We start from the raw sequence: 25,937 nt of genomic DNA, 5'->3' as shown, positions 1-25,937 counted from the left end.
TGTATCAGAGGGAGCACGGCTGAAACATGTTTAAGCTTATTTGAGAAATGAGAGGCTTTCTAACGCCACAGATTTTTCACTCTCGAAGAATATAATTATTCGGTGACATTTTTAAAAGCCTGATACCCGTGTTTTCAAAATAAAAATTGAATGTGGAATCGTTAAGGGCTTGTGATTTTTAAAATGAAAGTGGAACTGGAAACCCAAAAGAAAATTATCAAACTTCTTCTACTTGCTATTTTGTCAATGGCTAGTTTCACTGATTTCTGCCACGCTATTTTCTATCATGCCCACCAGTACTGGGGGCTGGGGGGCGCTCCTCCTGACTAAACATCCCCACGTATACCTTCTCTCATGCTTACCCTTCTTGGAAATATTCAGGACCACGAGTGGAGACATTTTAATATGAGGGTGGACAATGCCCTTCAATGGAAAAGCACTCTCAGTTTAAATAATATATAGTGCCTTGCAGCTTTGGGATGATTTGGCAGATTAATGCTACTTTAAGATGGTGAAGATACAGCCTTCAGCAAAGATAAATAATGTTGACTCACTGTTCTTCCCAAACCAAGGACAAAGCTGTGCTAAAGTTTATGGCCGAGAAGACAACCAATATCCAAATCAACTGACAGCAAAAGCCAGAAGAAGGATTATTCATTTGTTCCCGGAGGAAGGTGGTAGATACAGATGAAAAACCCCAAAGGCGAGCAGAGTAGAAGGTGGAAGTAAATGAAAGGAAATCACGCAGTGAAGGTATAGTGAGAAACAAGGCAACAAAATGGTGTTGAACTTCAGAAGAGGCGAAAAAAAAAAAAAAAAGATGAATCCCCTGCAGTTTGATTTCCGCGAAAAGACTTAAGGCTGAGGAGGTTCTCCAAATGCTGGGTCAAGGTTTTCAATTCACCTGAGAATGCTCTGTGCTAACCTCAACCTTCAGCTTCTCTCTATGGCACTACTTTTGCTGGCAGATTGTTCTGTTCCCTCAGTGCGCTGGCTCCGACTGAAGGGGAGGGCACACATCAAGGACCAGGGAAGAACTGATTGGAAAAGACTGGAGATTTATATCGAGTGCTGATTCATGAGCGCTTCAGAGATTAAAAACGAAGAAGCAAATGGAGTAGTGGTTGTTTGGGGCTGGAGGGGATGGAGGGACAGAGAGGTGACAGCTACAAAATATTCGGTTTCTTCTCAAGGTGATGAAAGTGTCCTCATACCAACTGTAGGGATGGTTGCACAGATCTATGAACATACATTGCAAATGAGTGACTGGTATGGCATGTGGGTTACATATCAGCAAAGCTGGTGTGGGTTTTTCTTTAAGCCTACAAGAAATTAGAAAGAAGGGTCAATCTGGTGTGAAAATCAACCTTCACACAGCAATCTCACAGGGCTAGGAGGCAAAGACTAGGTATCAATGATCCTGATAAGGGAAGGCATTTTCAAATGCCAAGTAAAGAACCACAGGGAAACTCAAAATCATTATATTCTATCCTTCACGCCTCTTAGGGGAATCGTGTGACTCTCTCTTTCTCTAGCTACCACCTTTTCCAAAGTTGAATTACCTGGCCCTGTTGGAGCTCACAACCTACGGGTGTGATAAATGTGTTATAGTTCAAGCACGTGAAAGGAAGGTATCAGCCACAGAATGAATCACATGGGAACATTTTCCATGTATCTCTGCAGAGTTAGGACCAATTAAAGGAGCCAATTATCCTGTCCTATCCAGAGAAAGCATTTCTCAGGTGAATGAATTGGGAACTGGAAATGGGCTTTTATTACTTTACATAATTAGGACACCATTTACAGGACTTGTACTTCTTGGGTGTCCCCCAAAACTCCTCACATAAGGCTGGCATTACTAGAAGCTTAACAAATACTTTCTGCTTTTAATTATATTGAATTCCAAAGAGGAAGCTTAGGCATTTTATGATGAGTGTGCATTCTATTTCCAAATGTAATAACTAGAATATAAACCCTAGAAAAGGAAAAGTATTTATCAAATACCAAAGCTCCTTTGAGACATGACTGTGTCAAGTTTGCAGGTTCTCTTTAGTTTTATTAAAATGGTTAGGAAAAACTGACCTCACAGATGTCTATACCCATGCAATCTTCAGCTTAGAATAATGCCCTGTACTACACTGTGTAAACACCAGAACTTTCCCGGTGAGTCCAATAATCTTAGCAGCATCTCCCTTTCCAAACATGTCAAGAAAGATATGTTGCTTTGGGTTACAGACACTGGGAAGATCAACAGACCAAAACACGCAGAACTGAGTAGAGGGAGGACTGAGTCTGGTCATCCTGAAGTCTCTGGAGAGCTGCAGAGTGACAGAGCCGATTACAATGCCCCTAAAAGGTTCTCTCACCACTCCCTGACCACCACCACAGCATCCCTGCTCACCCCATCACACGTGGTCTGCCACAATGGCAAGGAAAAGAGGGGCTTACAATGAAGCCAGCCCCAAGATAGAAACATATTTCACGGAGCCACGGTTAAATTTGTGAAAACAATATTACACTGTATGTTAATGAACTAGAATGTAAATACAAATTTGAAAAAAGAACAACAAAAAAGGATATGATATTAACATCAGAAAAAAAAAAACATTGGGGCGCCTGGGTGGCCCAGTCGGTTAAGCGGCCGACTTCGGCTCAGGTCACGATCTCGCGGTCCGTGAGTTCGAGCCCCGCGTCGGGCTCTGTGCTGACAGCTCAGAGCCTGGAGCCTGTTTCAGATTCTGTGTCTCCCTCTCTCTCTGCCCCTCCCCCGTTCATGCTCTGTCTCTCTCTGTCTCAAAAATAAATAAAAACGTTAAAAAAAAAATTTAAAGAAAAAAAAACATATATTTCTATAAAAAAAGGAAAAGGTAGCTTTGACCTATATACATGAGAGACTGGAGCCAGAGCCCTTCGGATCCCAAGTATTCTCTTCCTGGGTGCATTTGCAAGGACGAAGTGCATTGGTTACGGGGGTTCATTGGTCCTTGTGAGCAATGAATGAGGTCTCGTGGGAGGATTCACTATGAATGCTCTGTGGGTGAATAAGTGGTTGGGGAAAGAGTCAGCCAGTTTCTTCATTTCTATCCGTACTGGTAGTTCTCTTAGTTCTGAGCACCATCAATGTCCCACCAAATATAACAAGCCATCTTTACTGTACTTTATTAACTACACCATTTGAGTAAAACCACGACTGTTCTCTGCCCTCCCACCCTGAGTATAACAAGTCATTATGATTGCGTGACTTGTTTTTACTTCTGAAAGCGCCTTCGTACATGTTTGATCTTCATAACTGAGACAGGCTGGCACAGTAACCTTGATTTACCTAGCATTCTCAGGGAAGACTAACTGAGAATAAAGTTTATCCCTTTGTGTTACCACCATCAAAAATAAATCTTGGGGTGCCTGGGGGGCTTAGTCGGTTGAGCGTCTGACTTCAGCTCGGGTCATGATCTCGTAGTTCGTGGGTTCGAGCCCTGCATTGGGCTCTGTGCTGACAGCTCAGAGCCTGTAGCCTGCTTCAGATTCTGTGTCTCCCTCTCTCTCTGCCCCTCCCCTGTTCTCTCTCTCTCTCTTTCTCTCTCTCTCTCTCAAAACAAAAAAAATCTTAACTAGTCTGAATAAAATTTTTCAAAAATGTACTTAAAGTAATGTACATTAAAATAAGAATAATAAGACTTAGTTTTTAAATTTTTTGCCTACCACATTAACAGAACTTTTTATTAAGTTATAATACCCAGGTTTTTAGAGGATGTAAGGGAAAGGATCCTTGTAGACATTGCTAATGAGATTGTAAATTTTGACATTTTGGGGAGGTTATTTGATAATTTGGATCCAAAACTTTGTATATGTTCAACTCACTGACCCCACAATTCTTTTATTCTTTTTAATAATAGTTGATTGCCTACCAAATGCTAAATACGCAAGGTACACTGACGAATAACACAGACCAGCTTCTTGCTCTCAGGAAGCTTATGTTCTCATGAAAAGAGAGAAAAACAATGAATAAACACACAGGTGAATAGAGAAGATCAATTCAGACAGCTATAAATTCTAAGAAGGAAATTAAATCATCAGTATGACACAGGAGGGACAAGGTTGCTTCTGGTGATGTCAAGAAAGACCCCTGTGGCAGAGACGTCAATGCCCTCACAATATCCAGCCTCCGACTTACCCTTAATAAAAGAGCCCTAACTAAAAAAAATAAAACACCTTTCCTGGCCTTCTGGAAGAGTAGGATAGCATGTGAGATGTTATGAAAGTCACTATGTAGGGCTTCCAGAAATGTTTCTTCAGAAGAGAAACTGTCAGGTGAATCACATATGATAAGATTTCATAGATACCTGGAAAAAAACCTGAATTTCAAAAGAGGCAAATTAATGGTAAGGAGAAAAGCAATTCTGGCTTAGCTTTGGCTCTGAAAATATATACCCTCTGCTTCCTCTACTTTTTTTAGCTATAAAGCTTTAAGTGAGACTGTGGACACTTCTTGCTTGGGAAAGGAGACTGTTGGTGGAGGAAAGTTCTATAATATATAGGGGGTATAACACTGTGCTAAAATGTATTAAAAATTGTATGATACTTGATAGAAGCAAAATGAAAGAATATTCAGCTGAGTGTCAACCTGGCTTCCAGTACTGATGCTGCTCTAACAAGCTGTGTATTCTTGGGTATCAACCACATAACATTATGGATTCTAGCCTCAATTTAAAATGGAGAAACTGGACTAAGTCATCGGTAAAGCTTCATCTACCTTCTGTAAGGCCTTGTTCACATTTCTTCCACAATTAACAGTGCAAATGCGCACGCGTGCATACACACACATACACACACACACACACACACACACACAGGTTAAAGGTTAAATCTCATTATGATCTTTATAAAATGAACAAGTCCATAGGAAAAAAAATTATTATAAAATAATGGACTACTTATACCCATAAAACTTAATACAGATTTGAGGATGGTGAAAGAATGTGTCTATGCTCTTGGGGTATAACATATATATTTTATATGTGCTGTAGTCCCCCCTTATCTGTGGGGGGATACATTCCAAGACCCCCCAGTGGATGCCTGAAACCACAGATAGTACTGAACCCTATATATACTATGTTTTTTCCTATATAAACATATGTACCGGGGGGCTTGGGTGGTTCAGTTGGTTAAGTGTATGACTTCGGTTCAGGTCATGATCTCACAGTTCGTGGGTTCGAGCCCCACATCAGGCTCTGTGCTGATAGCTCAGAGTCTAGAGCCTGCTTCAAATTCTGTGTCTCCCTTGCTTTCTGCCCTTTCCCCACTTGCACTCTGTTTCTCTCTCTCAAATATGAATAAACGTTAAAAAAATTTTTTTAAACATATGTACCTATCAAGTTTAATTTATAAATTAGGAGATTTGACAACAATAACTGATAATAAAATAGAACGATTATAACAATAAATTGTTATAAAAGTTATGCGAATGTGCCTCTCTCTCTAAATATCTTATTACACCATGCTCGCTCTTTTTCTCCTTGTGTTATTAAGAGGATAAAATACGCACATGATGAGATGAAAGGAGGTGAATTACACAGGCATTGTGACATAGCGTTAGGCTACTATTGACCTTCCAATATTCATTAGAAGAAGGATTATCTGCTTCCCAATTGCAGTTGACTAAAGGTAATCAAAATGGCAGAAAGCAAAACCGCAGAAAGGGGAGACCACTGTATAAATAATGTGCCTTGTAGCTAAATCAATAATACGGGCTTATATTTGTACAATGCTTTAGTGTTTGCAAAGCAATTTTATGTCCTATCACTTTCAGTTTTGAGCCACACAGCTACTTTAAGAAATAGGCAGGGCGATACAAATTATGTCCTTTTTACAAATAAATAGATGTGACGCTTCAAAGTGTCAAATGACTTGCCCCAGTTTACAGAGCAACGGGCTGACCTCGGACCTTCTCCCAGTCACTGGCATTCATTCCCATCAGCCACACTGCCAGGCCACGGGGATGACAGTAACCTTCAGTGGCTCCCTCACCCCCTCACTTCGCCTTTCTGTTCTGCTCATTCCACAGCTCAGCTAAAATCACTGAGAACCCCAGAACAGCGAGGCAATGCGACTGCCAAACTTTCATAAAATAGAGGCTCTCACAAGGATATTCAACCAGCCACTCCTCTGTCAACCCACAGAACCAGCACATTTTAGTCTCCGCAGTGGGGACCGCATGACTCCTTTTTTCTTTTCTCTTAAACTTTAAACAAGAAAATGAAATACACACTATATATTAACCTGTTCATTTACAAATGATGATGCACACAAAAAAATGATGACTCATATCACATATCCCTCATTCTTAACTGAACCCATCTTAAATAACAAAATGGCTTACATCTACACAAAATCATTTGAGTTCTTTCTATCTTTAATGTGTCACCGACTTTTGGGGCGCCTGGGTGGCTCAGTCAGTTAAGCATCCAACTTCAGCTCAGGTCATCTCACAGTTCATGGGTTCGAGCCCCACGACGGGCTCTGTACAGACAGCTCAGAGCGTGGAGCCTGCTTCAGATTCTGTGTCTCCCTCTCTCTATGCCCCTCCCCCACTCACGCTCTCCCTCTCTCAAAACATTAAAAAAAAAAAATCTAATGTGTCACCGACTTTCAATATGCCTAACAGTCCAAACACAATGTGAACACTAAATCACATCATTATAAGTGCTGGTGTGTTCAAACAACATCAGGCATAAATCCTGTCTAAGAACCACAACTGGTTGCCAACATAGTAAATATTCATTTTAATCCAATTAACTAAAGTTAAGCATAAATATATGAAGATTGTAAAAGGATGGACCCAATGCCACAGTCTTGTTATCACTTTTATTTGTCATCTCATTTAAATGGATAAACCACGGCTCCTTCTGAGTTCTCCTGGCGGGAGTTACTTCTCATGGCCTTAATACCTGGAGCTCTCTCCATGAGCAAATTTCTTTCTCATTTTAACTCTAGAAATGTTCGGGAACATTAATTATGGGTCTATTGTGCACAGAGTGACCTAAGAATATCTTAAAAAGAAATAGTCCTTGACTCCGCCCTTTATCACACTTGACATTCACGGTATGAAAGAGTCCCCTCGCTCTACCAGAGGCCTTCTCACCACCTCCACTGCCAAATGCAGCCTCTGGGTATTTGCAGGAGTCTCCTAACTGCTCCCCCTGCTTCTGCCCCTGACTCCCTGCCATCAGTATTTAATGCAGCCCAAAACCGATCATGTTACCACTGTGGCTCAAAACCTCCCAGGACCTCATGTCTCACACTGAAGAAGGCCCAAATCCTTACCATTACTCCCCAAAACCCTACAGGATCCACCCTGTTGGTTTCTGTGACCTCAATTTCTATTCTTCTACCTGCCGATCACTCCATTTTAGCCACCCTGGCTTCTTTGCCATTCTTGGAACACATCAGGCATGTTCCTGTCTCAGAACCTTCGCCTTGGCCAGTGCCTCTGCCAGAAGCAATTTACGCCCAGACTGACCTTGGCACATTGTCTCACCTCTTTCAATTCTCTGCTCCAATGCCGCCTCTCAATAAGGTCTCCCCCATCACCCTATTTAAAATTGCCGCATAAAAGAGAGAGAGGCAAATCAGGAAGCAGACTCTTAACTATAGAGAAGAGACTGATGGTTAGCAAAGCATAGGCAGATGGGGGAATGGGGAAAATGAGCGACAGGGATCAAGGAGGGCTCTGGTGGGGATGAGCACCGGATGTTGTAAGGAAGTGCTGAATCACTGTATTGTACACCTGAAACTAATATTACACTGGATGGATGGGAATTTAAATTAAAACATTACAAATTTTGCTGCATATACCCCCACCCTCCCCAGTGCTCTCTGCAATTAGAAGTTATGAGGAGAAGAACAATCCAGAGCTGGGAAACGCATAAAAAAAGAAGAAATAAGTGGTTAACAAGCACAAGAGGAAAGAGTGTGTAACTTCACGAATAATTGAAGACATACATGTCAAACCAATAAGACCATTTTTCAACTATTATGTTCGCAAAGGTTTTTAAAATTATAATACTCAATGCTGGCAGAGGAACACAGAAAAATGTACGTTTAGACACCGCCCTTTAGAAAATAGAGCCCTTTTGGAAAATTATTCGGCAAATGTGTCAAAAGCCTTAAAATATTCAGGAATTAATTTGCATAATTTTACCCTAAATGCGGAAAAAGCTTTATGAGCAAAGATTTTATTACAGCTGTATTTACAAAAGCAAATTTTGGAAGCATCCTAAATGACCCACGATAAGAAAATGATTAAGTAAACTATACATGGCTCATCAACTCGATTCCCTTGTTAATGACTCATTAATACTTTAACAACATGGAAAAATCCTAATGAGATGGTATATAACCCCCACCCCAGTAGATTAGGGAAAAAAGATGGGAAGGAGGCAAGTGAAATATACACAGAACCCAGGACAGAGCTGTGCTGGGTCTGACCCCATCTGTCTAATGCCAAACCCTCAAAGACTGATAATGTGTTCTGCTCTCCTGCATCTGAGGTTTGTAGTTTCAATGCCTAAAACCCTTACTATTTCCAAACTCTTATTCACTGTCTCCAGGCACCCTGAGCACGTAGGTACACAGGCACCAGTTCCAAGGCTCCACTGTTGCCAAGGGACACATTATGAATTAGGCCCCAGAGTCACCTCACTCCAAATACTGAAAGTATAAATACAAACAAAAATATAAGAACAGAAAGGTCAAAGAGACAATAAATGTATTTGTAGAAAAGTAAAGCTGAATCCTATGAAAGAGTAAATTGGAATCAGGACTGACTGGGCATATAATGCCGTATTTTGATGGGCATAATTTGGCCCCCAGAACTGCCTTATTATGGAGTCTGCCACACAGACAGTTCAGTCACAGGCTATTGTAAATATGCTACAAAACGCCCTCACCACTACAATTTCTATTATCTTTGACACCATCTAATCCCATGGCATTGCTTTTACACAGTAAGATCATTGGATCCACTCTGAAAAGTTCTGGCAGAATAAATCACAAGTTGGATAAACTTGATATGTGAACATGAAAATGGGAGCTCACGATTACACCAGGTAGCATACCGGGCCTTAGAATTTTCTGTACCACCTGACGTTATTTACTCATCTAACACAGACATATTTTCTTTCATTTCAAAAAGATCTGTTAACTATTGTGCTTTGTCTTAAAGTGCTTTGCTGGAGGCAACGGAGGACTGAGCGCTTGGCCGCTTTTCCGAAGAAAGTTCTTGTAGTCCATAGCTCTTACCTGGTTCCAACAGCAATTCTCTGACACCAAGTGGGTGTCCAGGATTCAGTCTAGTTCTGACACTAACCACCTGGAGTAAGCATGAGATCTTATGAGTGAAGGATTCAGTCTCACGAGATTGCCCCACTTCAGACACCAGCACAAGGGGAGTCCCTGGGCCACGCACACTGTGCTCAGCTGACTGCAAATATTAAATCATCATTTTGTACACCTGAAACTAAAATGTTATGTGTCAATTACACATCTGTTTAAAAAAATTCCAAAAAGAAAAAATTGAGGGTTTCCAAGGCTCCCCTTAGGTTCGATAATTTGCTAGAACAACTCCCAGAAGCCAGCAAAGAAGCTATATTTACAATGACAGTTTTATGATAAGGTATACAACTCAAGAAATGAACAAAATGAAAGAAACACACAAGGCAAGGTGTGGGAGGCGTGCAGGGCACAGAGTTTCCTTCCATGCCTTCTCAGCGGCTCTACCCTCCCAGGATCTCAATGAGTCCACCAACCTAGAAGCATCTCAGAACTTCACTGATCAAGAGTTTTTATCAAAGATTCCTTATATAAGCATGATTTATGGCATCAATGGCCATTAGTGATTGAGCTCAATCTCCAGGCCCTCTCCTCTCCCTGCTGGTGGGGCATAAGGCTTGGTCTTCCTGGTGTGGCCAGCTCTTCCCCTGAAACTAAGGGTCTACCAGGAGTCATGTCATTGGCACCAACTCAGATTTGGCCAGAAGGGAGGTTGTTATGAATAATATAAGATACTCCCATCACTTAGAAAATTCCAGAAGGTGGGGTGCCTTAGTGGTCAGTCAGCTAAGTGTCCAACTCTTGATTCCGGCTCAAGTCATGGTCTCAGGGTCATGAGTCCCATGTCGGACTCCACACTGACAGTGCAGAGCCTGCTTGGGATTCTCTCTCTCCCTCTCTCTCTGCCCCTCTGCCACTCATATGTGTGTGCTTTCTCTCTCTCAAAATAAATAAATAAAAAAAATTCCAAAAGGTTTTGCAGTTCTCTGCCAGGAACCTGGGACAAAGACCAAATATAGTTTTTATTATACCACACTTCTGAAGTGTGTTTTCTAGGTAAATCTCTTTACTTCCATTTTCTAAAATGTACTGTGAAGTTAACATATTTAATTTCCTTGACAACCATAACCCAGGTTTCTATAACTCTGGATGTACCACAGTGCTGAACACAGTTCTTTGTGCAAAGAATGTATTTCAACAGGTGTGCACTTTCCCAGAAGACTAAGGGCTGTAGAAGAGTTAGACCAGTTAGATTAAGAACAGAAGGTTACTGGGGTGTGTGGGTGGCTCAGTCGGTTAAGCATCTGACCTCAGCTCAGGTCATGACCTCATGGTTTGTGAGTTTGAGCCCCGTATCGGGCTCTGTGCTGACAGCTTGGAGCCTGGAGCCTGCTTTGGATTCTGTGTCTCCCTTGCTCTCTGCCCCTCCCTCCCCCGCTCATTCTCTCTCTCTCTCTCTCTCTCTCTCTCTCTCTCTCTCTCTCAAAAATAAATAAACATTAAAAGTTTTTTTTAAAAAACTAGAAGGTGACTTTTCCCAAACTAGTGGTGTTTTTCTGGATTCTTTGGATAGCAAGAGACAGACACCTGACTTGAATTTGCTTAGAGGAGATTTATTGGGGGGGGGGGGGGGAGGGGTAGCTCACAGAATAACAAGAAGAGCTCTTTCTTCAACCATGATCACAAAGACAGAAAACCAAGAAACTTCTGAGACTCCAGACATGAGAACCATGACAACACATTAGGTCTCTGTCTCTTTGTCCCTCACTGCCTCTCTCTCTGCTCCCCTCCTCTTATGTATTTTTTACTTTTCTATGCTAGCTTCCTTCTTTCCTGTTGCTGATTTGCTTCTTCTCAGATGCTGCAGCAGCAGCTTTGTGACTGGAGGGGGAAAGGGTCTTGCCACCACCCCATCTTAGGACTTTGATTAGAAATACCCAAGGCCTAGGGCGCCTGGGTGGCTCAGTGGGTTAAGCATCTGACTTCAGCTCAGGTCATGATCTGAGGTTTGTGAGTTCAAGCCCCGCCTTGAGCTCTGTGCTGACAGCTTGGAGCCTGGAGCCTCCTTCAGGTTCTGTGTCTCCCTCTCTCTCTGCCCCTCCCCTGCGCATGCTCTGTTTCCCTCTGTTTCTCTCTCTCTCTCTCTCTCTCAGAAATAAACCCAAAAAAAAAAAAAATTAAAAAAAAAAAAAAAGAAAGAAATATCCAAGGCTTGCACTTAGATTCTTACTCCTTGATCAATCATTATAGTCAGGCAGATGGAGGAAGAGGAGTCACGCGAGCAGAAAACAATTAAAATGTGTAACATGTATTCAAATTTACTATATGCCAGGCATCTAACCCTGTACTTAGCAAACACTGATAAAACATTTGGTATGTGCCCTGTTTTGGGTACATTATAAATATTAACCAGTTACTCCTCACAACAACCCTTAGGCAGATGTTACATTATTCCCATTGTATCGTGAAAAGCTAAGAATCTTGTCCAAGACCACATGGCTAGTAAGCAGTAGAGCTGGAATGTGAACCCAGGCAGTCTGGTTCCTGAGTTTGTGCTTTCAACCACACCGCTAGACAGTCTCCCCACTTTACATCGTTTAACCTACACGTGAGGTAAATGGTATAATTATCACCATTTCACAAAGGGAGACACAGGGTATGTCCATCAAGTGGTAGGGTCAGGATTCAAAACCACAGAGTGTGAGTCCAAAGCCTACGTTCATTTTTTTTTTTATGCTTATTTTGGAGAGAGAGAGAGAGAGAGAGAGAGAGAATATGCAGGGGAGAGGCAGAGAAAGAGGGGGACAGAAGATCCAAAGCAGGCTTCTTGCTGACAGCAGAGAGCTGGATGTGGGGCTTGAACCCATGAACCACGAGATCGTGACCTGAGCCGAAGTCAGACACTTAACCAACTGAGCCACCCAGGCTCCCCAAAGCCCACGCTTTTAATCACCGTGCTGTGTTGCAGAGTTGGGGGATGAGGGGTGTGGTGCCTTAAAGAAGAGGGAGAGGTATAAGAAGACATTGCATCCATTACATTCAGTACAGCGTGCCAAGCCAGTCATGCTTAGAAATCCTTACTCGCCCAGGGGTGTCTGGGTGGCCCAATCAGTTGAGCGTCTGACTTCTACCCGGGTCATGATCTTGTGGTTCCTGAGTTCAGAGCCCCCACACTGGGACTCACTGCTGTCAGCACAGAGCCCACTTCAGATCCTCTGTCTCTCTCTCTCCCTGTCCTTCCCCTGCTTGTGCTCTCTCTCTCAAAAATAAACATTTAAAGAAAAAAAAAAAAAAAAAAAAAAGAAATCCTTACTAGCCCCAACCTAACCTGGAGAGCCAGTCATGCTCAGCAGTAGAAAGCTGTGATCAGCGCCAAGTTGAGGTCAAGGTCAAAGAAGAGAAAGCCAACAGAGCCATGGGAGAAAATCAGGCCTAGAATAAGGGTCTGAGGAAACCTCCTACAAAGAGAGAGTCAGCTGGGACACTGACACTTCTCTGGGAGGGTGCATACGAAAGAGTACAGAAGGTTACATTCAAGAAACAGCTGGAATTCTTTTAGAGTTCCTACAGCACGGGTTATGTCCTTGCCCCAGAAAGTCACAGGACTGTGTCAACTTAGATTTCCTCAGAAATGCCTTCACTGAGCTATGATTTAATGTCATGCTTTCAGCTTTTATCAAGAGTTCAGTTAAGTGATGTCCATTTGAGGAACATTTTGTGGTCTTCAGAAAACCTGCAACTGAATACACTGTTCTTACCTTAACAATGAGCATAACATTCTGACCACAATTTGGAATCAGAGAAATCTTTGTCTTTCCTGGCAAACGTGTGCTTATTTTTATCAGACAATAGGAGTTATACAACATTACCTGTCTCCCTTTTTGCATGGGCCCCTGTGAACCAGAAGTTAAATTTTGTGCTTCCTTTTTCCATTATTATCCTAGATTCGTGGATGTCTCCTAATGAATTCTGATGGCCCTTTTTGCCTTGAACCATTTTGGTGTGTGTGTGTGTGTGTGTGCACTTTACTTTTTCATTGTGAAGTAGAGTATACATACAAAGGAGTGTACAAAACAAAAACACACAGCGTAACAATTATCTCAAGATAAATACCCATAAATACCCATATAACCACCACGCAGGTCAATAAACGGGAACTGCCAGCACCCCAAAATCCCTTTCATCCTCCTCCCAAACACCATGCATCCCATCTCTCCACCCACCCCTCATTCTCCTCCTTCTTCTTCTGATTGCTTCGCTTCTCTTTATACTCCTATTAACAGTATATCCCTCAATACTATGTTCTGGTGCTGCACTTTTTCTTTTAACCTTACCTGAATGGAATCAGGCATTCTGCGGTCTTCTGTGACTAGCTAATTTCACTCAATATTACAAATGAGTATATTTATAATCCCTGCTATTGTTTATATTTGCAGTTCATTCATTTTCGTATCTGTAGAGTCTGCCATCATATGACTAGATCACAATTTATCCATTTTCCTATGATAGGCATTATGATTTTTTATTTTCCTTGATTGCTAATGTGGCTGAGAACCTTTTCATATGCTTATGACTCATTTGAAAATCCTTTTTTTGAACCATCATTTTGAACCAAGGACATGGATTCTCACACGGAGCCTCTGGAAGGAACTCAGCCCTGCCCACTCCTTGAGTTTAGCCCAGCAACACCCATCTTTGGGTCCTTTGCCTTGTAGAACTGTGAGGTAATAAATTTGGGTTGCGTTAAGCCACTAGGTGTGTGGTAATTTGTTACAGCAGCAACGGGAAATTAATAAACAAGGAAAGGGAAGATGACTGCTTAGATCATTAAGATCATTTATATCAAAACAAATGAAATAAAGTAATGATATTTTTGCTTCATTAAGGTGTTACAGCACTGCCTATTCCTATCACTTAAAATAGAAAAATGATCTTTAAAATTGAAGTATAATGTATATGCAGTGATACGTACAGGTCTTAAACATACTATTTGATGAGTTGTGACAAATGTATACATCTGTGTAACCAACATTCAAATCAAGTTACAGAATATTTCATTCTTCCAGAAGTGCCTTAAGCCCCTCTCCCATCATTTCTCAGCGCCTCCCTGCCCCCACCATCTAGGAAACCACTGATCTGACCTCTCTTCCTATAGGTTAGCTTTGCCTCTTCCAGGACTTCAAATAAAAGAATCATACAATATGGGGGCGCCTGGGTGGCTCAGTCAGTTAAGTGTCTGACTCTTGATTTCAGCTCAAGTCATGATCTCACGGTTTGTGGGATCGAGCCTTGCATTAGGCTCTGTGTTGGCAGTGTTGAGCCTGCTTGGGATTCCCTCTTCCTCTTCTCTCTGACCTTCCCCCAAGCTTTCACTCTCTGTCTCTCAAAAAATAAAAAAATAAAAAATAAAAATAAATCATACATTATCTACTCTGCTGTGTTTGGTAAGAACACTGAGTTTGAAGTTAAGGACTGCAACACAAATTCTGGGTCTTCTACTCACCAATTCTTTGAACTCAACCAAGTATCAGCCTTTCAGAGGCTAAGTTTCCATTTAGAATATAAACTGCCAGGGTGCCTGGGTGGCTCAGTGGGTTAAGCGTCCAACTTTGGCTCAGGTCATGATCTCATGATTTGTGGGTTAGAGCCCCACATTGGGCTCTGGACTGACAGCTCAGAGCCTGGACCCAACTTCAGATACTGTGTCTCCCTCTCCCTGTCCTTCTCCTGCTCACACTTTGTCTCTCTCTCAGGAATAAATAAACATTTTTTAAAAATAGAATATAAACTGCAAAAATATATATATATTTATATATATATATTTATATATATTATATATATATTTTATATTATATATATTATAAACATATATTATATATATTATATATATTATATTATATAAATATATAAATATATATTATATATTATATAAATATATAAATATATTTTATATTTAATATATATTTATATTTTATATATATATTTTATATATATGTATATATGTATATATATATATACATATAAACTGCTCACCTCAGAGCTGCTGTCAAGATCACAGGAGATCATCTGATAAAAGTGCCTTGTCATTTCTTAAATGGTCTACACTTGTAAATACTTATTTCCAACTCAAAACAGAAATTGGGTGTTAACAATCTTTGGGTAATGGGATAATAACTGATTTTTAAATTTTCTTAATATTTTTCTATATTTCTCAAGTTTGTACATTAATACATATTCCTTTTAAAATAAAAACGTTATGGGATGCCTGGGTGGCTCAGTCTGTTAAGCGTCCGACTTCAGCTCAGGTCATGATATCGTGGTTTGTGGGTTCAAGCCCCACATCGGGCCCTGTGCTGACAGCTCAGAGCCTGGAGCCTCCTTTGGATTCTGTGTCTCCGGCTCTTTCTGCCCCTCCCCTACTCGTGCTCTGTCTCTCAAAAATGAATAAAACGTTAAAAATATTAAATAAAATAAAAATGTCATTTTATTTAATTTTAAATTTATTTATTTATTTTGAGAGAGAGCACATATGAGCAGGGGAGGGGAGGAAAGACAAGGAGAGAGAAAGTCTCAAGCAGGATCTGCGTTGCCAGCACGGAGCCCAATGAGGGGATCAATCCCATGAACTGTCCTGACCCAAGGCGAAATCAAGAGTCAGATGCTCAACCAACTGAGCAAAAAAAAAAAAAAAAAGTCATTTTAAAATAAATTAGCACAGGAATGTTTATCAACTCTGATTTCATGCCACACATTCTTTTTAAAATTCTGATTTAATTAATAATTCCAATCTTTAAATATGTATTGGTATAAATCATGGTAGAGTTTTAGTCATTCCTACACAAGAAGCAGCAGAAAGTAAGCTAATAAGGATAACACACTACTATTTTCTCATTTTATACATCTAAGGAATGCCTAACACAGCATAAAATACAATGCTGCTGTGATGCTGTACTTAAGAATAAGCCACATCATTCAGTATAGCATGTCACACTGTTCAGATACAAAATCCTACCTCTAAATCCTTCCCATTGCCATTGTGAAGAGAGGAAGAAAGCAAAGAAACGGAGAGACACAAACATTGAAGAAAGTGTAATAGGGAACTGTATTTGAAATCACAAGAATTGCCCCATAGAACAAGCTTTAGGTTTCAGAATTGCACAGATCAGGGTAGTAGCTTCCACAAATTGCGACCAAAACAATAGTGGCTAACACTGATGAAGCATTTACTATTCGCTAGGCACTATTTTAAGCACATTATAAACACTGATTCTTTTTATTTCTCACTACAGTCCTACGAGATGAGGGCTATTGTGCCCCCACTTAAGAGGGGGAAGGCCACTTATTTAGTGGCCGACATAGCATGGTATCAGAGCCCATGTTCTCAATCATAACTCTATACTCACTTTCTAATGATGGCTGGAAAATGACTGCATTTAAAGTTTGAATTGTAGGGGCACCTGGGTGGCTCAGTCAATTGAGGCTCCGACTTTGGCTCAGGTCATGATCTCATGGTCGGTGAGTTCAAGCCCTCCGTCAGGCTCTGTGCTGACACCTCAGAGCCTGGAGCCTGCTTTGGATTCTGTCTCCCTCTCTCTCTGCCCCTCCCCCACTCATGCTCTGTTCTGTCTCTCAAAAATGAATAAACGTTAAAAAAAATAATAATAAAAGTAACAAATAAAAAATTAAGTTTGAATTGTAAATAATTCCAGCCAAAAAAGACTAAAAATTGTCATGAATTAGTACATGACCTTTGAGAAAAAGAAGTGATCAAGTACGCACTCATGGAGAATGTGTAACCACATGAGACATTTAAGAAGATCAAAATATACAAACTTAGGACAACAGAGGAAGTGCTTCTAGGCAGGATCAGGAGGGAGACATGTCCCCCCAGTCGTGCTTGTTTATTTTTTTATTTTATTTTATTTTATTTTATTTTATTATTTTACGTTGTTTTTAATTTCTTTTAAGTTTATGTGTTTATTTTGAGCCAGAGAGAGACAGAGAGAGAGGAAGAAAGAGAATCTCAAGCAGACATCTCTGCTGACAGTGCAGAGCCTAACGTGGGGCTAGTACCCATGAACTGCAGAATCATGGCCTGAGCAGAAATCAAAAGTCAGATGCTTAACCAACTGAGCCACCCAGGTGCCCCTCCCCAAGTCATACCTCTTAAAATTATCCAATTTTAAGAAGTTCCCTACTGGGGAAGTAATATAGTTAATATCAGAGCTAGTGTCTAGTCTCTCTACTTGAAGTAAAAATTTAGCAAATAATAGGTAGTTCACTCCATAGTCCAAATTTTGTTCCTCCCAATCCTTTCTGTTATCATTTTAAAGTCCCGGGTAAAGAATCTACTTCCAAGTCTTATTGAAGTTCTGTATCAGCACCAGGTGAATCAGCCCAGACAAAAAATGAGCCTACTTAACGAATTGTACCCTAGGGGTGCCTGAGTGGCTCAGTTAGTTAAGCATCGGACTCCTGATTTCAGCTCAGGTCATGGTCTCATGGTTGTGAAATCGAGCCCCACCTAGGGGCTTTGCACTGAGCATGGAGCCTGCTTAAGATTCTCTCTCTTTCCTGCTCAGCCTCTCTCCCCCACTCCTGTGCGTGCTCTCTTTCTCTAAAATAAAAAGTAACAATAATAATAATAATAACAATAATAGCAAATTATGCCTTAAAGCTTATTTCCACCTGAGTCTGCAACTACCAGTCACTTTTGCAACTTTATCTCTATGGTCCCACAAGAGGAGAATAAGAAAGATACTATTATAATCTTCCTTCAGTAAAGAATAAAGAGGCTCAGAGATGTGAAAGGTTATACCTAAGTCCACGCAGCTCGTAAGTTCTAAACGTGAGTCAAGAATCCAGTCTTCTCCATTCCCTTCTCTAACCCTGACCCATTTTAGTGACAACCTCCCAGATTTATTAACAAGTAATAAACCTGACTGATTTGGCCTACCTCTCTGGTGAGTTATCAGTGAGCAGTGAAATGTACCAAAAGTGGACTGAGATAGGAAGGTGGAGCTTCTAGAACAGACTTAGAAAATGGAATAGTCACCTTACAATAAATGCCACGTTTTAGCACTTAGAACGTACCAGGTAGTGTCCAAAGTGCTTTATAGATATTACCTCATCTATCCTCCAAAATATCCCTGTGGGGGGTACATTATTAGCTCTATTTTACAGATAAAGGATCTGAAGGTTAGACAGGTTAACTGACCAAGGGATTCTAACCAGGGTTAGAATCCTGTATGACCGAGAGCTGTGTTCTCCCAGCCAAGTAAGTCAACAGAGACAGGAACTCCAAGCCTGCCCTGGGCACAGCGACTGACCTTAGCCTCCCCGAGCACGGTTCTCCACTCTCCCTCCCTCCTTACCTGCTGGCTCTGAACAATGAGGCTCTTTCTCTGTCCGAGTCGTTCTGGTACAGGAAATCCCATCAGGCCTCTGGGAGGCTAGTGTTCTTCTGGTGCTTTTGTGATATTCCCCTCCCTCAGTTCAGAAGGATCTGAACAAGCCAAAAAGAGGTTTACTCCCCTTGTGGGAATGTTTACTAGGATTCACAGTGGAACAAAAAAATTAAGAAAAATAATGCTTTAATGCAAAAAACTTTAAAAGTCAAGATCAATGTCCCAAAAAGTCCTTTTTAAATGAAGACGAAAGATCCAATCCTACACTTACTTGCACCACTCACTCCACCTCACCCCTGCCCCTTGGAGCCCTGTTGGATACTGTCTGTATTGAAATTCTTGACATTTAGTTCACCATGGATTTTTTTTTTTTGCATTGATATTTATTTTTTTAAATATGGCACTAAAACGTTATTTATCTTCATGATGGATGAGTTTTAGGTTTTGTTTTTGGAGTCCCCTTAAATTTTATGCTCAAGGCTTCACCGGCCTCAGCTTATCCTTGGTCCTGGACTGAGCACATAAAAGCTGGAATCACAGGTGGAGGGCCTTGTTTCCCAGTTTACAGTTTTCCCACATCTTTCCTTGTGTCCTCCTCATGTCAGCTATCCTCTGTGTCAGCCCCACCAAATAAGTGACCACCGTGTGTACTCAAGGTCATAGCTGAGCCATGGGGGAGAAGGAGAAAACAGTCTTCTCCACCTTTGCTCCAGAGCTATGGGAGTTTGGCTGTGTTTCTTTCTCCTTCTTAAAGGACACTTTTTATACCATCAGCTGAGTAATTTGCCAGGAGGGAAATTCCTGTCTTTGACACTCTCAAATCAGTGTTGACATGTAATTTTAATTATTGAATTCCTATCACTGTTTCTCTAAGGCAGTGGTTCTCAGTCTTTAAAAACAAATCCTTATGCCCAGGCTGTTCCCCAGATCTATTAAGTCAGTATCTCCAGGGGCAAGAGCCTGGCATTCATAATCTTTAAAGCTTCCGAGGTGATTCTAGTGTGTGGGCAAGGTTGAGAATGACAGCTCTCGCGAAAGGCTCACTTTTCATTTTCCTCCCCTAGATGGTTTTTCCTGTGGTCCATCCCAGGGACAGTATCAGGGCTCCAGGATCTGAGGGAGCTGGATTTAATTCCTGGCTTTCCCACCTGCTAGCTGTATGACCTCGGACAAGATACTTTTGTTTCCTCAACTATGCCAGGGAGATGATAACAGAATCTACCACTTGAACTTGGCTGAAGGAATCATGCGGAGGCATCTGAAACACCTAGCATAGTGTCTGGTGTGCGTGTGTGTACAAGCCCTCATGCAACCACACATTCAGTGTGAGCTACTACTATTATTAGTTACGAATCCATTCTGCAAAGAGACAAGAAGACCAGTGAATAGACAAAGGTAGAACCACTCTGTTAGAATCCAGGGGTGAGAGGAGACTCAGACCCCACTCTTTTTCAGTGTGTTCTGTAGAGCCCCTGCGAATTCTGGGAAATAATTCAAAGACCACTAGTGTGGCATGTAATGACATTTTGAACCCAATTTTACTCTGTTTGGGGTGGCTTTTTCTGCCTCAGAACTGCTCTGGCCCATTTCTAATCTTATTTCCAGTGGCAGGCGTCCGCCGGCTGAGCTCAGGGGCTGTTCTGCGGCCACAGGACCCAACGGAGCAGGGCTGCTCCGCCCACGTTGCCGCTGTGGCCTCAGGCTTACCAGGGGAGGAAGCAGCTGCTCAGTGACGCTGCTCTAAATTCCCAGTCCCCTGGCTGGATGAATGTCTGTTTGGTTTTCAGGTGTGTGATGGTGGCCAGGAGGGTTGAACGAGTTTCCTGTTCAAGAGTAGAGGAGTATTTAAATGCCCTGCGCAGGAAGACCCTTAAGGCATCCTGGCTTGGCAAGGACGGCTCCCTTCGGGAAAGACTAGCTCGCCTGTTTTCCCATTTGAGAACAGCTGTGCTCTATTTGTTTCTTAGGCAGTGTTGATTGTTTGAACCCAACCAGTCAAAAACCCTGGCCCGGTTCAGAGACCTCCACCAGCCTTGGGCTGATTCAGAGAGGGTGAGGCAGCAGGTACAGATCGGGACCAGCATAACTGAGGTTGGCTCGGCCTCAGAAATCATCTGTGCCACAAGATTGGCTATATTTCCTTTTCCATTAGGGAGCCCCATCTGGGCCCTGCTCGTTTGCGTGCCTTCCACTGCTCCCTTTCATTTCTTCCAAATCAATATAATGTCTTTGTTCTTGTTTCCATAAAGGAGTACCCCTCGTACCAAGTTAGTTATGGAATAAACTACTCGATAGCAAGAGTGTTTCATTTCTCCCTCCCCCAAGCCCCTTTCCAGACTTGTTTGGGAAGAAAGTTGATATTTCATACCATAGTGTGTTTAAAGTGTTTTCTCTGACTGTTCTTTAGAGTGGCTGTTTGAGTTAGACTTGGAGTAGTTGGGCTCCTCGATTCCAAGTAACTGAAACCAACTGGTGTTGGCTTGAGCCAGAGACGGGAATTTATTACAGGATAAAGAAACACCTCACGGAAGCAAAGACAGGAGGGGGGCTAGGCTTCCGGAAGAAACTGGAAATGGAAAGCTGCCAGAACATGTCTGCCATGTCTCATCTCTGAAGCCTTGCGTCTCTGCTGCTTTTTGTCTCTTTGCTGACCGGCTTTTACTGCCTCTGTGGACAAGGAGAAATGCTGCTGTCATCAGAGCTCAGAGCTTATTACTTCCATGTGAAAGGTGCCCAAAATGACTCGTGGCTTCCAGTATCGACTCAAGAGAGTGTGATTGGTCAGATTCCATCAGCGACGGTCAGTGGACAGAGAACACAGAGGCTGTCTTCTCAACCAAGGCTCCCGGATACAGCTGCTGACTAGGGTCATTTGTGGGAGATTTTTTTTTTTTTTTTAAATACAGACCCAGGCTCTGCTTTGGAATCTGTAGGAGTAGGTCCCGGGACTCTGCATTAAAAATTCCTTAAGCAATTCTGATGATAAATTAGATTGAGAGCCAAGGAGACAAAACTCTTTGGTACCCATTAATCTTTCTACTAAGGTCTAACAAAAGACTGCCTTTTAAGCTATCTACTGTTTGTTGGAGGCTATTACTATAAGGCTGGAGTGAGCAATTCATTTCAGTGCGAATATACGTGAGTGGGATGAGGAACTCCCTACCCCACAGAGCACTTGTTGTAGAACCAGTCGAGTGGAAATCTGAGAAGCCAGCTCAGAGTTGGATCTAATATCACTGCTCTTAAAGGCTTCATGGTCAGGACTTTTAGACAACATTTCAAGAACAGTTCTTACCAGGTGAAATCTGGTTCGGTGTTACCCAAGCAGATGATGCAGGTTCTGTGGGTCAGGGTGAGAGTCCAGAACAGGTTTAAAATCTAGGTCTTCACGCTGGGGGAAAAAACAGAACTCCATTGGGAAAATACAATCTTAAGAGAATCGGGTTATGTTTTGGTTCCCATGTTTTCATTTCTTACAACATGCTGTTTCTGCTGCTTGATAAACAGTTACCTCTTCTCTTTTTAATGTCTATTGCCTTGTTCTTGAAGACTTAACTTGTGTTTCCACTTAGAGGAAGTCTTCTCTGACTCCCTAGTCTATTCATCTTTTCTTCTGCTCAATATCCTCCATGTACCATGATCGTATCATGGATTGTAATCATGTTACTTTCCCATCACCTCCACTTGATGATGGGTAGTTGGCACTTTGGTAACTAAATCTGCTTGTTTGGGGGTTGGTATGAACTCTCCTTCTGCTGAATTGATGTAGTGATGTGTCTGCCAACCTGGCCCCTGGCTTCCCTTCTGTCCCTGTAACAGTCAGAGCCACCATTCTGAACACCATCCCAGGTTCTGGGATCGCTCATTTCTTAATCATAGAAAATGAAGGAGCCCTAGACTTGTGGCCCTGCCTCCAGTATGCCATGGTTATTAGGACACCCTTCAGCATCGTGATACACTTTGAAGATGTTTTATTTGTGTTTTACTCTAGGATAGTCTAGCTAAATCAGCCATAATTCACTAGGCATGATTCAGATATTAGCTCATTTAACTCCTACAACAAGCCTACAAAGAAAGCTTTATAGGGAAAACTGGGAGGAAAAAGATGAAGTAACCTGCCCAGGCCACAGCACCAATGTCAGAACCAGGATCAAAACCCAGATCTGATTCCAAACCCTTACACTCTTAAACACCAGGCTGCACAGTTAGGTCCCTTTTGAAACCTACTTCACATGGTCAGCTACTTAGTTAGCTAGTTAGTTACTTTATGTAGTTAGCTATCTTTCCCTGTTTATGCCTTCCTTTCTGAATTAGAATGAAATATTCAATAAGTATTAGCTGGTTGAAAATACATAACTGTGGATGATACATCACTGATCTGAACTTCAAAACGTGTCTAACATTCTCCTATCCGTTATCAAGTACAGAATTTTCTAGAAGTGTCTACCTAAAACCTTCCACCAGAATGTGAGCCTATGCTTATTTGCATCGCTTCTACTCAACATGGCTGAGGAGAAGATTTCTCCACTGCTGTCCATGGAACCACCAAACTCCAAGGAAGCCCTACTTCTACGGTGCTCTTTTAGGTGTGGCCCCTGCATGACAGGGTCTGAGAATGTGTAAGGACTGTATGAGGACAGGGTGACGGGGCCAACCACAGCTCTCAGAATATTCATAACCGAGTCATCAAAGAGTCACACAGTCCAAGCCTGAAACTGGGCAGTTAGGCGACAGCACTGCATAGTTTCCCCAAACACACCATCTCCATATCTGAGAGCTCACACGGGAACACATTCATCACTCGCCTTACAGGAGGGATGTTTAAGACACAAGAGTTCTAGGGGATATCAGAAATAGTTTGCATGAATTATAAATGAAGAAGTAGAAAGAAAATTCAAAATTTAAATCAGAATTATGTTACCCTCTCCATGCTCAAGTACAGTTCAAAGGCTAGAAACCTAGAGAGATGCACTTAGACATAAAGTACACCTGAAACTAATCTCGTATCGTATGGTAACTGGGATTTAAATAAAAACTTGAAAAAAAAAAAAAAAATAGAGGCAAAGCCCACCTATTCCGACAAATGAGATGAAACGTCAATGGCAAGGAGTCGGTAGCCAACTCTTCTCTTTCCAGAGGCTACAGCAAACTAGTCCAGGGCCTTGTAGAGATGACAGGTGCACCAGGCAGATATATGGCCCTATACTTGGGAGCAAGAGAGGGAAAGGCTGATTCAAGCAAGCTCAGGCGTCACCTCCTGAAAGCATAACATTTTCCTCCAGCTTCATTAGCAAACTTTTCATTCTAGATGCAAAGGGTAATCACATCTCGGGCTCCTCCAAGGGCAGAACGCCAAACCACACTGCAGTGTGACAAATGAGGTCTCCCCAGAAGTGTAAAGAACAGGGAATTGGCAGCTTTGCCACAGATTCTGAATGTGAGTGATGAGCAGGTGACAGAAGTATAGGCTGGAGGGTGGGGCTGGGGGGACAACCACGTTTTATTTCTTAATGTGTTAACTTTAAGATGCTGGCGACTCTCATGAAATATCCAGCAAGCTGGTACAGAAGAACTTCGGGAACTCAGAAGAGGGGTCAGGGCAATCGATTTTAGGAACTTCTTGCAGCGAAGTGATAAAATCTTGTGCATCTCAGGGAGACAGTAAAGCAAGGTGAGGAGCAAGGACACAAGCTTAGGGAAATATCCCCCGGCTGAGGCATTCTGGTTATACAGCCTCCAATTGCTTCCTCTTCTTTGTACAGAGATTCCTCTTAGCCTTGAGAAATTCCTAATGCTTATCTTATTCTATTCCCTTCTACCTTGAGCAGAAGTAGTAAATTTTCTCCCCAAACCTGACAGTCAAATAGAGCCTTGGAACAAATGACTTTAGTCAGCAAGGCCATAAAAAATGTTGTAGTAGAGTGCAGTCTTTGAATGGATTAATAACCTTTCTCAAAAAATAAAGAACCTTTTTCTCAAGAGACAGCGTATGATTCTTATTGCATTTGGTCTATACAACTTGAGCAAAAAATCACATACGAGAATGTTTTAAATTGTTAAGTTGAAACTTCACTACATCTAATTTTTTATTTCTTATTTTAGTAGGTTTCACGTCCAGTGCAGAGCCCAATGTGGAGCTTGAACTCACGACCCTGAGATCAGGAGTCAGACACTTAACCTCCTGAGACACCCTGGAGCCCCTACTACATCTTATTTTGAAATGCTCCCCTCCCTTCCCTTCTCCCCAAACACCACTTGACACAACACAAAGAAGCTGCCTGTATAAGGAATGCAGGATCTAACACAAGTGTTAGGACTTGAGGTTTGTTTATTATATCATACCTGTCTTTCCTGAACTTCTTGAGTCATCATTAAGTTACTGTTTGTAGTTCCCACATTTTTCTCGCTATATACAGAGCACGAACAAAAGTCATGGGCATTGTTCCCTGTGGGGCCCCTTATACGTTTTAAGCAAGCTAGCAGAAGTACGGTGTAATCGCTCAAACACTCAACAGAGAAAGTGACTGGGTCTCAGCTGTCTGCACTGAAAACTGTTTCATAACATTCTACCTAGTATGTGTGCAATTTCAACACAGCTCAGGGCTGAATAAGCACTAGACTGAGGTGGGAAGAACGCTAACCCAGGTGTTCTTGACATTATCTGATAAAGGGAACTCAAAAGGCTTGGTGTTGGCTGGTTGATGGATAAGCTTTATGACATTAATGAGGCTGGGGCACGATAGTTTGTTTTACACCCCCCTACAAAAGATTAAACGAGTTTTCTCGGTGCTCACCGAGAAAGTCCTAAATAAGAGCTTTTATCAAACGTAGACTCAAGAAAACCCACAGTATCACTCATGGAAAACATTTTACAACACACAGAAATAAGGGCAGAACTTTTCAACACTCTGGACCAGAGGCCTTCATACGGGGTTTGTTTAACCCTATGAGGGGTACCTTAAAACCTTTAAAGGGGTCCTTGAGCAAGGGTAATTTTAAAGTTTTTCTTGTAAATAATTATTTTGAAGGAGAGACAGATAGAGAAAGAATCCCAAGCAGGCTCCATGCTGCCAGCACAGAGACTGACATGGAGTTCTATCTCATGAACCCTGAGATCACGACCTGAGCCCAAATTAAGAGTTGGACGCTTAACAGACTGAGGCACCCTGGCACCTCAAGGGTAATTTTAAAGGAAACTTCCTC

General features: G+C 41.8%; 1 long non-coding RNA gene across 1 annotated transcript in view; it reads right to left on the bottom strand.

Moving 5' to 3' along the window:
- Positions 1-25,716, bottom strand: part of LOC122217454 — a 79,250-nt gene extending 53,534 nt beyond the window's left edge. Inside the window, exons 1-4 of the long non-coding RNA XR_006201508.1 lie at positions 25,077-25,716; positions 23,806-23,939; positions 22,030-22,125; positions 18,702-18,832 (exon numbers count right to left, since the gene is read on the bottom strand). This is a non-coding gene — a long non-coding RNA (uncharacterized LOC122217454). The remainder of the gene's footprint in view (positions 1-18,701; positions 18,833-22,029; positions 22,126-23,805; positions 23,940-25,076) is intronic.
- Between the last annotated feature and the right edge of the window lie 221 nt (positions 25,717-25,937).

The sequence above is a fragment of the Panthera leo genome, chromosome B1 (assembly GCF_018350215.1).
Source record: "Panthera leo isolate Ple1 chromosome B1, P.leo_Ple1_pat1.1, whole genome shotgun sequence".
Lineage (NCBI taxonomy): Eukaryota > Metazoa > Chordata > Mammalia > Carnivora > Felidae > Panthera > Panthera leo.
The sequence above is the reverse complement of the archived record's forward strand: the minus strand, read 5'-3'. Positions and strand labels throughout refer to the sequence as shown.